At 46.9% G+C, this 12,907-nt stretch overlaps 1 pseudogene; it reads right to left on the minus strand.

The window, feature by feature from the left end:
• Window positions 1–8,138: 8,138 nt before the first annotated feature.
• Window positions 8,139–10,839, minus strand: LOC139830795 (uncharacterized; annotated as a pseudogene).
• Window positions 10,840–12,907: the final 2,068 nt, after the last annotated feature.

Consider the following 12,907-nt stretch of genomic DNA (forward strand, 5'->3'; position numbering starts at 1 on the left):
TGGGTTCCTCGCATCTTGACGGATGTGGAGGAAGCTACCCCGTGGATTATGTCATGGAGAAGATAGATTGCGAGCTACATATGTCATTGAGGAACGTGTCCGTTAAGGTGGCGGTCGGCTATGTTTACCCAAATGAAGATGGAGCAACGCACCATCATATGCCCATTCCACCTGGTTGTGTTCGTGTCGGGGTGGATGAAGTTGTTCCGGGTTTTGAAACAGTGGAGCTTGATTTTCCTGGAGGTGACGATGAGAAGACAATGGCCGATGTCAAGCGCGGTTTCGCCCTATGGCCCAAGAAATACATCGTCCTTTTGCCAAGGCCACAGACTCCTCCTCGTAGCAGTCCACATGAGCAGCAAATTCCACATGAGCAGCAATGGCCATCGACTCCTCCTGGTAGCAGTCCACATGAGCAGCAAAGTCCACACCTACCTGAGAGGGACCCCAGCGCGAGTCCACCATCTCGAGATCCTCCACGTAAGACTACGCCCGTTAAGCGGAACGGTACGCCGCCTAGGAAGAGACCTAGAAAGGAGAAACCACTGCCGCCTATTGAGAAGTTACCTTGGGAAAAAACTATCGAGGAATGCATCGAAACCTCTAAGTCCGAGGTGGAGAAACATTTTGCTAAGAAAGTGCCAGAGATACCTTTTGAGAAGACTCTAGATCCGGTGAAAGTTGTGCGTACCGTTGAGAATCTATATGACCCTGTACCATCGCCGCCATCTGACTATAGGCGTTCTATTGAAAGGTCGTATGACGATATGGTGGAGGCGAAAAAACCAGATCAATCGGTGGTCTCGGAGAAAAAAAGGAAACAAGTGCACCAGCTCGGAGAACAACCCGTTCAATTGGTCCCCCCTCTCAAGGTGTTTGACGAGAAGGTCGTTGAAAGTTCTCGACAAAACACAACCGATTACCCCATCGCTGAAGTAGCATACAAATTTGTTCAAGGGAAGATTTGGTCGAGAATATCAGGTCGCTACCAACAAGTATGCGTAATTTGCATGTGTGGTACACTAATGCCACAAAGAGAGGGATCCAGGCTATCATGGTGCGAGTTAAGGATGAGCACTACTTCCAAGAATACTCTGTGAGCGTTGACTTCTGCGAACTTTTTTAGTTATACAATCTCCGGGCCCTCGACAAATCTATCGTCAGTTGCTATTGTCTGTAAGTGATTTATTAATGCAATTTGAGAAGTCTTTAGCTCTGCTCATTCATTGTCTGCAAATTATCCTCAATTTAATCTTTTGTGGGCTATATTATGCAGATCGAAGAAGCTCGAATGCAAAAGAGATGAAATCACGGACATTGGGTTCATTCACCCGGATACAATGCATGAAAGAACCATAGAAGATCCCATCTATAACAAGGATACACCAGAGACTTTGTTAAAGTTTTTGAAGCGACAACGTGACAAAAAGATAATACTTTTGCCTTACAACTTCAAGTGAGTGTTACTATCTTATAACACATTCTATTTTGCTCACCATATGTTAAAATTTTAACTGATGACTTATATATATGACACTGCATATTTAAACGTGCGCAGGTTCCACTTTATTCTTATCGTCATTAAAATGTACGATGGAGAAGTTGAAGTCTTTGACTCACTAACCAAAGAGCCTATACTATACAAGACGGCTTTTGATATGCTCAAAAAGTAAGTTTAATTCTTATTGGTTTTTTCATTAATTTCCTGATATCAACAAATTGATAACTCTTTTATGCATTTTTTTTGGTCGGGCAGCGTATGGCAAACGTTCATCTAGGAAGATTCGACCGTTGAATGGAAACCGAAGCTGATATGGCGTGTGAACAAAGTAAGTAGTACTACCTAGGTCCACACACCTTTATCATACTTGATTATTGTTTGATTGAATTATATTCTTGTACAGAAATGCGCGAAACAACCAGAGGGGACTAATCTATGTGGATACTACGTTTGCGAGTACATCCACAAGATTGTCAGCGAGAGAACGAATAATCAAAGAAATAGAGAGGTACGAAAACAATATTCACAAATTTATTTTCTTACCATAACTTGTGCTGAGTTTCAGTCATAATTGTTTGATTGTGATTTGATATATATATATATACACACACATAGCTCATGTATTCATTTGTATCTCATTATTTTACAGTTGGCAAGAAAGCGGGACAGGATCTCAATCGAGGACCGCTTCAAAGCAATTGGCGAGGAATTGGCGGGATTTTTTCCTTCGGGACATCATTCCTAGCTTCGCAGAGTACCACTATTAATGAAGATCTACATGTAATATATAGTTTGACTTGGAGAGTACCACGCTATGGTACATGTAATAGATAGTATGCCTCGGAGAGTACCACTATGCATGAAGATCGATCTTCATGCATGCACTACTTAATTTGCGATCTTATGCAATTACATGTGTTATATTATATGCACCAAGTTGATATGCATCACCTTGATCTTCATGTACTACATAAACCGAAACACGTTTCTGGCGCATCGACGCGATATGAAACGGTCCGATACCCCTAAACCCCTCCTAAAACCCTAAACCCTGAATTCTCTGCCGCGACAGAGATTTATGCATTTTCTCTGCCGCGGCTGCCAACCTTTGGTACCGGTTCATGTTACAAACCGGTACCAAAGGTCCCTAGCCCTGCGCTCTCCTGGGTGCCCACGTGGAGGCCCCTTTAATACCGGTTGCTTAACCGGTACAAAAGCCCCTCTGGAACCGGTATAGATGGCCCTTTTTCTACTAGTGGCGTCTACGGCTGGGGCAGGTGCGTGATCTCTCCTGCTGCGCAGCTCACCGACGAGCTTCCTCAAGGCGGCGGAGGCGCCCGCACCGTCGCATCCCATGGACACCTCGCCGATGTCGGCGGTCGTGATGCGCACGTCGTCATCAGCAGCGAGCAGGCCCTCGGCCTGGGCCATGAGGCCGTTCACCTCGTCGTCGGTATCCTCGCCGACTGCGAGGTAGTTCTTGGCGGGCACGCGGAGCGCGGCGGATGAGCAGTATCCGAGCTCGATCTTGCGGTCCACGCGGCCTGGGCGGAGCAGAGCCGGGTCGAGCCGCTCCGGGTGGTTGGTGGTGTTGGAACAAATCTTGTTGTCGTCATTAGTACATGTTTATTTTATGAGTCTAACAAGTAGAATTAGCTGCGGCACCATGCAAGGCTAAGTGAGTTTAGTTCTTCAGTTAGTTGAGCTAGTCATATGGAGAACCGATGCATGTGTGGGCATCGATAGGATAAGTAGCATGTAGGTATTGTGCTGCTGCTTGCCGAGTCATGCGGATCCTAGAGAGGTTCCAGGAGACGTGGTAGTTAGTGGCCTAGTGCATGCATGGTATTAGTGGCCGGTGTGGCCGTGTGGTTTGCAGGTTGTTAGCCTGTGCGTGTATCTTGTACTAGCTATTTAAGTCTAAAGCAATGAATGAGATAGTGTGGCCTGTGGGCAGATAAACAATGTAGTCTTTGTGTGCGCCAATGAAGAGAGCATCGGCAAAGACTTCGTGTTCTTCTTCTCCCTATAGATATGTGTGTGTTGATATTTGGGCAAATCTATCATTTGGTATCAGAGCCTCATTTGTCGTGGTCCGCTCTCCATCGTCGTCAAGTTGTGTCACGAGCGAAGGAGAATGGCGTGCTGCCCGGTAAGTTGCGTCACCGGCGGCAAGGAGGTGATGGCCAAGATGCGAAGGCCATTGTCATGAAGAAATTCGTCGCTCACGTGCGAGTCGTCGACAAGATGCGTCGTCGGCGACAACATGAAGGCGAGTCACCGGCGAGCTGCGACACCGGTGGCAAACATGGAGGCATCGCCGGCAAGGTGCGGCACCGGTGGCTGAAAAGAAGGCGAGTCGCCGGTGAGCCGCGTCACCGGGGGCAAGCACAAGTCAACGAGCGTGTCACGATGGCACGCTCGTAGTGAAGACGTAGGAGGTGCGTCTCTCGGCGAGGCTAGCGGTGACGACGACAATCGGCGTGACAAGATGGCATTGGCGGCCGTCTGCGAGGTGCACCGATGACATCGACGGCCATGTGCTTCAAGAGAGAAATAAGTAATAACAAGATTTGGGAGGTGATTGTTGAAACAAATCTTGTTGTTGTCATTAGTACATGTTTATTTTATGAGTCCAACAAGTAGAATTAGCTGCGGCTGTGTGTGCACGATGAGGTGTGTTCACATGCGCACCATGCAAGGCTAAGTGAGTTTAGTTCTTCAGTTAGTTGAGCTAGTCATATGGAGAACCGATGCATGTGTGGGCATCGATAGAATAAGTAGCATGTAGGTATTGTGCTGCTGCTTGCCGAGTCATGCGGATCCTAGAGAGGTTCCAGGAGACGTGGTAGTTAGTGGCCTAGTGCATGCATGGTATTAGTGGCCGGTGTGGCCGTGTGGTTTGCAGGTTGTTAGCCTGTGCGTGTATCTTGTACTAGCTATTTAAGTCTAAAGCAATGAATGAGATAGTGTGGCCTGTGGGCAGAGAAACAATGTAGTCTTTGTGTGCGCCAAGGAAGAGAGCATCGGCAAAGACTTCGTGTTCATCCTTGGTACCTGCGTGCGTGTGTTGGGTTTTGGTGTGTCTTCATGAGAGATCGTGAGGGAGAAGAGGGGCTGCAAAGTGCAGCCCCAACAGGTGGTGAAGATTATCAGGCGCTCGGCGAAGCAGGAAGACCGGAGCCCGTCCACGAAGTTGAGAACGCCGGAGAGGCTTATGGACTCCCGCCCAATCGCCGCGGGGGGCAGCATCGCCAACTGCGCGTTGTTGTCGTCGTCTTGGTCGACGATGCCACCGCCCTTCTTCCTACGGTCGGAGAGGTCGAGGGAGCAGTCGATGTCCTCCGCCGGCTATGAGGTTCGCCATCAATTCTTCTTGTACTTCGTCTCTGTCAGCATCCATAGTTTCTGCAACGACTTGCAAGTTATCAGAACCATCATATAATCACATATATAGATATTAATTAAGGATAATGCACAAAATAGAGATTGTAGTTACATATATAGTTATTAATTAAGGATAATGTAATGCTCAAAACAGAGATTGCAGTTACATATATAGCTCGGGTCCATTTTTTATTTAACCCTAATACATCACTACAACCTCTCAACGTCGACCGGGTGCTGAGCCGCGGGCGGTGAACACCCAAAGCCACGGAACAGCCACATGATCATAGATCACGTGAGATCCCTGCATAACCGACCATCCGTTCCTATACATGGTGTCCAACCAATGCATGTAACGGCGAACGTGCTCGTCCTCCTCTCTAATGCGGTGATCTATCACCTCCTCGGAGGCTGGCTCCCTCCGCACCGATCGTGGCCCACGCGACCGCAACCAAAGAAGATCCAGGTCGACGACGGGACCCGGATTCCGCACCAAGGTGCACACCCCAGAAGGTAACATCTCCCAGTGCCAGCCCGGCGGAGCCCAGTCCCGGACCTTGGTCATCATCATCTGGTCCAGAACGTGCCCAGAGCCCAGTCCACGACGCTGGCGCGGCATCGTAGCTATGAAAATATAACATACTACAAATATAATATTTACATACTAAAAATATTTACTAACTATTTCTAACTATATTTCTAACAAATTATTTACTAACTATTTCTAACATTACTAACTACATACTAAAAATATTTCTAACAATACTACAAATAAGTATTTCTAACAAATAACTATTTCTTACAATTTCTAACAAATAGCATATAACAAATAACTATTTCTAACAAAACTATTTCTATTCTCTGCCGCGGCAGAGAAGCTGCTCCACCCTAAACCTCTGCCGCGGCAGAGAAATGGCCATTTTCTCTGCCGCGGCAGAGAGGAGGGCCGATGTGGCCGGCCGACGGAGGAGATCGAGAGGAGGGCACGCGCGGGGCTTAGCGGCGGGGGTGGCAGGCGGCGTCGGCGTCGGTGGCGGTTGGCGGCGCGGCGGTCGGCGGCGTGGACGGAGATGAGGGAGAGGGCCGGGCCGGGCACGCGCGCAGAAGGAGATGGCGCGCGCGGAGGGAGGTGGCGCGCGGCGGCACGGTGGGCAGCGGCGTCGGCGCGCACGGCGGCGGTGGCGCGCGACGGCACGGTGGGCGGCGGCTAGGGCGGAATTTGGGCAGCCTGGCGGCGCTGCTGTAACTCCTTCTCCGCGCGAATGATCTGCGCGGAGAAGGAGATGAGCAAGTTAAAGGGATGACCCTTTGGTCCCGGTGCATGCCACGAACCGGGACCAAAGGCCCCCTTTGGTCCCGGTGCATGCCACGCACCGGGACCAAAGGGGTATTTTCACCGCGTCCCATCGCTGCGCGCGCAAAATACCCCCTTGGTCCCGGTTCGTGGCATGCACCGGGACCAAAGGTCTATTTCTATGTTTCTTTTCAAATTATTTCGTTTTCCGCCTTATTTCAAATCAGAAAATAACATATGGCATATCAAAATGTTCAGAAAATAAATTTCCACGTAATAAAAGTATAATTTATTCATGATGAACATTTAATTATTTAAATTCCTTATGTTAAGTGTTTGAATATGAATTTGAATAACTTATGTATAATTTTGAATGTGACAAAACTTTCAACATGAAAAGTGTTTTAATTTTGATAATTAATCTACAAACATTTTATGTTTTCTTAAATAATTATTCTAACTATTCAAACTACTAACCATTTTGCCATTTTTAATTTCAAATGCATTAATTTATATCTTTTGCATAATTTCTATTCCGATAAAGTTTTCAACATGAAAAGTGTTTGAATTTGGATAATTAATCTAAAAGCATTTTATGTTTTCTAAAATAATTATTCTAACTATTCAAACTATTAACCATTTTGCCATTTTCAATTTAAAATGCATTAATTTATATCTACGAGAAGGATGGCTTCATCGTGGATGACGCCGATGATGATGAGGAGGAGGAAGAAGAGGAAGCCAGAGCTGGTGGTGAGCAAAGGAGGAAGAAGAGGAAGCCAGAGCTGGTGGTGAACAGAGGAGGAAGAAGAAGAAGCCAGAGCTGGTGGTGATCAGAGGAGGAAGAAGAGGAAGCCAGAGCTGGTGGTGAGCAGAGGAGAGAAGAGGAAGCCAGAGCTGGTGGTGATCAGAGGAGGAAGAAGAGGAAGCTAAAGCTGGTGGTGAGCAGAGGAGGAAGAAGAGGAAGCTAGAGCTGGTGGTGAGCATAGGAGGGACAAAATGAGTACGAGAAGGATGGCTTCATCGTGGCTGACACCGATGATGATGAGGAGGAGGAACAAGAGGAAGCCAGAGCTGGCCATCTAACCATTAGTCCCGGCTGGTGGGTGCAACCGGGACTAAAGGTGGTTTTTTGTGTCATCTAACAAAACTGTCGGTGGGATAAGGACGTGTGGGTAACCTTTAGTCCCGGCTGGTGGGTGCAACCGGGACTAAGGTGGTTTTAGAAGCCATCTACAAAAATTGTCGGCGGGATAAGGACGTGTGGGCAACCATTAGTCCCGGCTGGTGGGTGCAACAGGGACTAAAGGTGGTTTTTTGTGTCATCTAACAAAACTGTCGGTGGGATAAGGACGTGTGGGTAACCTTTAGTCCCGGCTGGTGGGTGCAACCGAGACTAAAGCTGTCGGCAGGATAAGGACGCGTGGGTGGACGCACGGCTCGATGAGATAAGGCATGTAGCGCACGATGCTCTGTCGGAGGAACAAGACAAATGAGAAGCGGCGCCGTGCCTATAAAAGGAGCGTTGATAATCGCCATGGCAAGCAGCTCAACAAGCCAACCTAGAAGGCAGGGAGCTTCATCCCCATGGCCGGAGGAAAGGGTTGGGAAATCTCCCGTGGCGGAGCTTCTCGAAGATGTCGTTGGTGCACACGCCCTAGGACATCTTCGGAAGTTCCGCCTCGGAAAATTTTTTCTGCAAGCCCGTGAAAGCCTACATCTCCTCTAACAGATTTGGGGAAAGGGTTGGGAAATCTCCCGTGGTGGAGCTTCTCGAAGATGTCGTTGGTGCACACGCCCTAGGACATCTTCGGAAGTTCCGCCTCGTAAAATTTTCCCCGCAAGCCCGTGAAAGCCTCCATCTCCTCTAACAGTGTTGGGGAAAGGGTTGGGAAATCTCCCGTGGCGGAGCTTCTCGAAGATGTCGTTGGTGCACATGCCCGAGGACATCTTTGGAAGTTCCGCCTCGGAAAAAATTTCCCGCAAGCCCGTGAAAGCCTCCATCTCCTCTAACAGTGTTGGAGAATCTCCCTATGGTACGTCACAACCTCTATTTAACTAGTAAAAACAAGCCAACCATCTCCACTGTTAATATCTTACATACAGTTACATTATTACACAAAAATAAATGGGAAATTGATTGCCATATTGAGATACACATGTGTGCCATGAACCTTCTTCGTGTATGCCCTTGTTATGATCTCTTCGGCCGTAACCATGGAGCATCTTCATCATTTAACTTGATGCTCGGGTCAATGTTCACTGTGAAGGACGGAATTTCATCAAACTTATTATAATCTTCTGACATGTCTGTCTTGTCATCCACTCCCACGATGTTTCTTTTTCCTGAAAGAACTATGTGGCGCTTTGGCTCATCGTATGATGTATTCATTTTCTTATTTTTTCTTTTTCTCGGTTTGGTAGACATGTCCTTCACATAGAAAACCTGGGCCACATACTTGGCTAGGACGAATGGTTCGTCTCTATACCCAAGATTGTTGAGATCCACTGTTGTCATTCCATACAACTTGTCTACCTGAACCCCACCTCCTGTTATCTTGACCCATTTGCACCTAAACAAAGGGACCATAAAAGAAGGTCCATAGTCAAGTTCCCATATCTCCTCTATGTAACCATAATATGTGTCCTTTTGGCCGTTGTTGTTTGTTGCATCAAAGCGGACACCACTGTTTTGGTTGGTGCTCTTTTTATCTTGGGCGATCATGTAAAATGTATTCCCATTTATCTCGTACCCTTGGAAAATCAATACAGTCGAAGATGGTGTCTGGGCCAACAAGTACAGCTGATCTCCAACAGTGTTGTCATTCATGAGATGTTTTTGCAACCAACCGCCGAAAGTCTCCATGTGTTCACGTATAATCCTGTCGTCCGACTGCCCTGGGTTTTGGAAGTGTACAAAATTCTTGTGTACATTGATATACGGAGCCACCAAGGTGGAACTTTGTAGAACTGTGTAGTGTGCTTGAGTGAAAGAATGCCCGTCCCTACTTATCATTGCTTTCTTTCCTAGCATGCCTTTTCCACTCAGTCTCCCCTCGTGCCGCGATTCAGGAAAACCAATCGGCTTAAGGTCAGGAATAAAGTCAAGACAGAACTCAATGACCTCCTATGTTCCATAGCCCTTGGAGATGCTTCCTTCTGGCCTAGCACGGTTATGAACATATTTCTTGAAGACTCCCATGAACCTCTCAAAGGGGAACATATTGTGTAGAAACACAGGACCTAGAATGGAAATCTCATCGACCAGGTGAACGAGGAGATGCGTCATAATATTGAAGAAGGATGGTGGGAACACCAGCTCAAAACTAACAAGACATTGGACCACATCATTCTGTCACCTCTGTAGACCTTCTGGATTGATTACCTTCTGAGAAATTGCATTGAGGAATGCACATAGCTTCACAATGGGCACTCGAACATTTTCCGGTAAAAGCCCCCTCAATGCAATCGGAAGCAATTGCGTCATTATCACGTGGCAGTCATGAGACTTCAGGTTCTGGAATTTTTTCTCTGCCATATTTATTATTCCCTTTATATTGGAGGAGAAGCCAGACGGGACCTTGATACTGCTCAGGTATTCAAAAAAGATTTCTTTCTCTGCTTTTGTAAGAGCGTAGCTGGAGTAATGACGTCCTTTATCTGTCTCATGCAGTTTGCTTGGGTCTTTCATATGTTGCCGGTCCTCCCGTGCTTCTGGTGTATCTTTTGTCTTCCCGTACACGCCCAGGAAGCCTAGCAGGTTCACGCAAAGATTCTTCGTCACGTGCATCACGTGGATTGAAGAGCGGACCTCTAGGACTTGCCAATAGGGTAGCTCCCAAAATATAGATTTCTTCTTCCACATGGCCGCTTGTCCGGTAGCGTCATTCAGAATAGACTGTCCGCCAGGACCCTTTCCAAAGATTACTTCTAGATCCTTGACCATACCAAATATATCAGGACCTTGACGGTGGGCAGGCTTCTTCCGGTGATCGGCCTCACCTTTGAAATGCTTGCCTTTCTTTCTTACGGGATGGGTACGCGTAAGAAATCGATGATGCCCCAGGTACACGATCTTCTTAGATTTATCCAAATATACATTGTCAGTCTCATCTAAACAATGCGTGCATGCATTGTATCCCTTGTTTGACTATCCTGAAATGTTACCAAGAGCAGGCCAATCATTGATGGTTACGAAAAGCAGCGCTCATTGGTCAAATTCCACCTGTTTGTGATCGTCCCACACACACACACCTGTTATGGCCCACAGTTGTAGAAGTTCTTCAACTAATGGCTTCAGGTACACATCAATGTCGTTGCCGGGTTGCGTCGGGCCTTGGATGAGCACTGGCATCATAATGATCTTCCGCTTCATGCACAACCAAGGAGGAAGGATATAGATACATAGAGTCACAGGCCAGGTGCTATGACTGCAGCTCTGCTCGCCAAAAGGATTCATGCCATCTGTACTTAAGTTCCTTGCGTCCTCTGCAAAGTACGGAAACTTTCTATCGATTTTTCTCCACTGCGACCCATCAGCAGGTTGTCTCAACATCGCGTCTTTCTTACGGTCTTCTTTGTGCCATCGCAACAACCTGGCATGCTCTTTATTTCTGAACAAACATTTCAGTCGTGGTATTATAGGAGCATACCACATAACCTTGGCAGGAACCCTCTTCCTGGGGCTCTCGCCTCAACATCACCCGGGTCATCTCGTCTGATCTTATACCGCAATGCAGTGCACACCGGGCATGCATCTAAATTCTCGTACTCACCGCGGTAGAGGATGCAGTCTTCGCTTCGTACGTGCTGGCGGGCAATTCGTTACCCCTTGGAAGCTGCTTCTTAATTATTTTCAGCAACTTTTCAAACCCCGAGTCAGCCACACCGTTCTCTGCCTTCCATTGCAACAATTTTAGTTTGCTACCTAGCTTTTTCTGGCCATCTTCGCAAGTTGGGTACAACAATTTGTTGTGATCCTCTAACATCTGGTCGAAGTTTAACCTTTCCTTTTCAGTTTCACATTCTCTCCTTGCATCAGCAATGGCCCGACCAAGATCATTAGCAGGCTCATCTGATGCCTCTTGATCTTTTGCTTCATTGTCTTCTGATGGAAAACAATCCCCCTTTGCAGTATCACCGTATTCAGCGAACATGGGATAGTTGTCATTATCCTCTTCTTCTTCATTGTCTTCCATCATAACCCCTCTTTCTCCGTGCTTGGTCCAACAATTGTAGTGGGGCATGAAACCAGACCGCAGCAGGTGGGTGTGAATGGTACTCGAGGAAGAGTGATTTATGATATTCTGACAGTTAACACATGGATAATATATAAAACCACCCCGTTTGTTTTCCTCAGCCACATCGATAAAAAATTTCAGGCCCGAAGTGAACTCGTGAAGGCGTCGGTCAATGTACATCCATTGCCGATTCATCTGCATGATATAATTAAGCTTATCAAAAATCATTACAGAACATCATGATTAGTGAAATGATGTATATATATACACATGCATTTTATCAATGACGGATGAAAGGATAAAGCTCTTATCCTCGATGGAGAAGGAAAAAGATAGGAGCAAGCTTTAAGCGTGGCTTGTTTTGTGTGAACTCAAGTGGCAAAAGCTCTTAGGCATTTCATCGAACACCTCTTGTGCATAAGAAGAGAGCAAATCAACATACACCTCTCTTGTGCTAAGAAGAGGAAAATGGTAGGTGTGGCTCACACTTGGGCATGGCAGGGGTATATATATAGATTTGGGCCTTTAGTCCCGGTTGGTAAGACAAACCGGGACTAAAGGTTAGTCCCGGTTTGCCTTACCAACCGGGACTAAAGGGGCTCGGGGCCTGACACGGCCTAAAACGCCCTGATGCAACCTCTTTAGTCCCGGTTTGTAAGTCAAATCAGGACCAAAGGCCACAAACAAACCGGGACTAGAGGGTGACGTCACCCCGCGCCGGTCGAACCGGGACCAATGCTCCCCATTGGTCCCGGTTTGTTTTTAAACCGGGACTAAAACTTCTAGGGGCTTTGTACGAAAGCCCTGTTTTCTACTAGTGTTTTCCTCAAAACTCATCGGGTTGAAGTGTATTAGAGGCACGAGTACCCCGTCGCGTTTTTTTGTTGCTCACGTCACGGTCCCGCGTGCGTGCTCTGCTCTGCAATGCTGGCACCTGGTATGCGTCACTATTAGAAAAAGGGGCTTCGGTCCCGATTTGTAACGGGCTTTAGTCCCGGATTCGCAACCGGGATTAAATATGCGCGACTAAAGGCCCCCCCTTTAGTCCCGGTTGCTTACGAACCGGGACTAAAGGCCCATCCACGTGGGCTGCAGACGTGCGTCGGGGCGGAGTACCTTTAGTTCCGGTTGGTGTGACCAACCGGGACTAAAGGTCTCTGCAGGTTTAGGGTTTAAACCCCTAAATCTGGTTTTATTTTGTTGTGTTTTCATTTCTTTTATATTTTATTTTGTGTTTTATTTTAATTTCAAAGAAGTTTCAGTACACATATTCTACGCTAGTATATACACGTTACATGTTGACGCATATGAATATACAATTTCAAACAAGTTTGAAATTTCAAACAAGAAGAATTCAAGAGGAATATATAATATTCAATCTCGGGTGACCATATACAACTTCAAACAAGTTTCCATATACAATTTACGGCATTAGAAGTTCTTCGTCCTCGTAATAGTGTTGTCCATTAGGATTGAGGACGTCCC

This window comes from Lolium perenne, chromosome 4, assembly GCF_019359855.2.
Source record: "Lolium perenne isolate Kyuss_39 chromosome 4, Kyuss_2.0, whole genome shotgun sequence".
Lineage (NCBI taxonomy): Eukaryota > Viridiplantae > Streptophyta > Magnoliopsida > Poales > Poaceae > Lolium > Lolium perenne.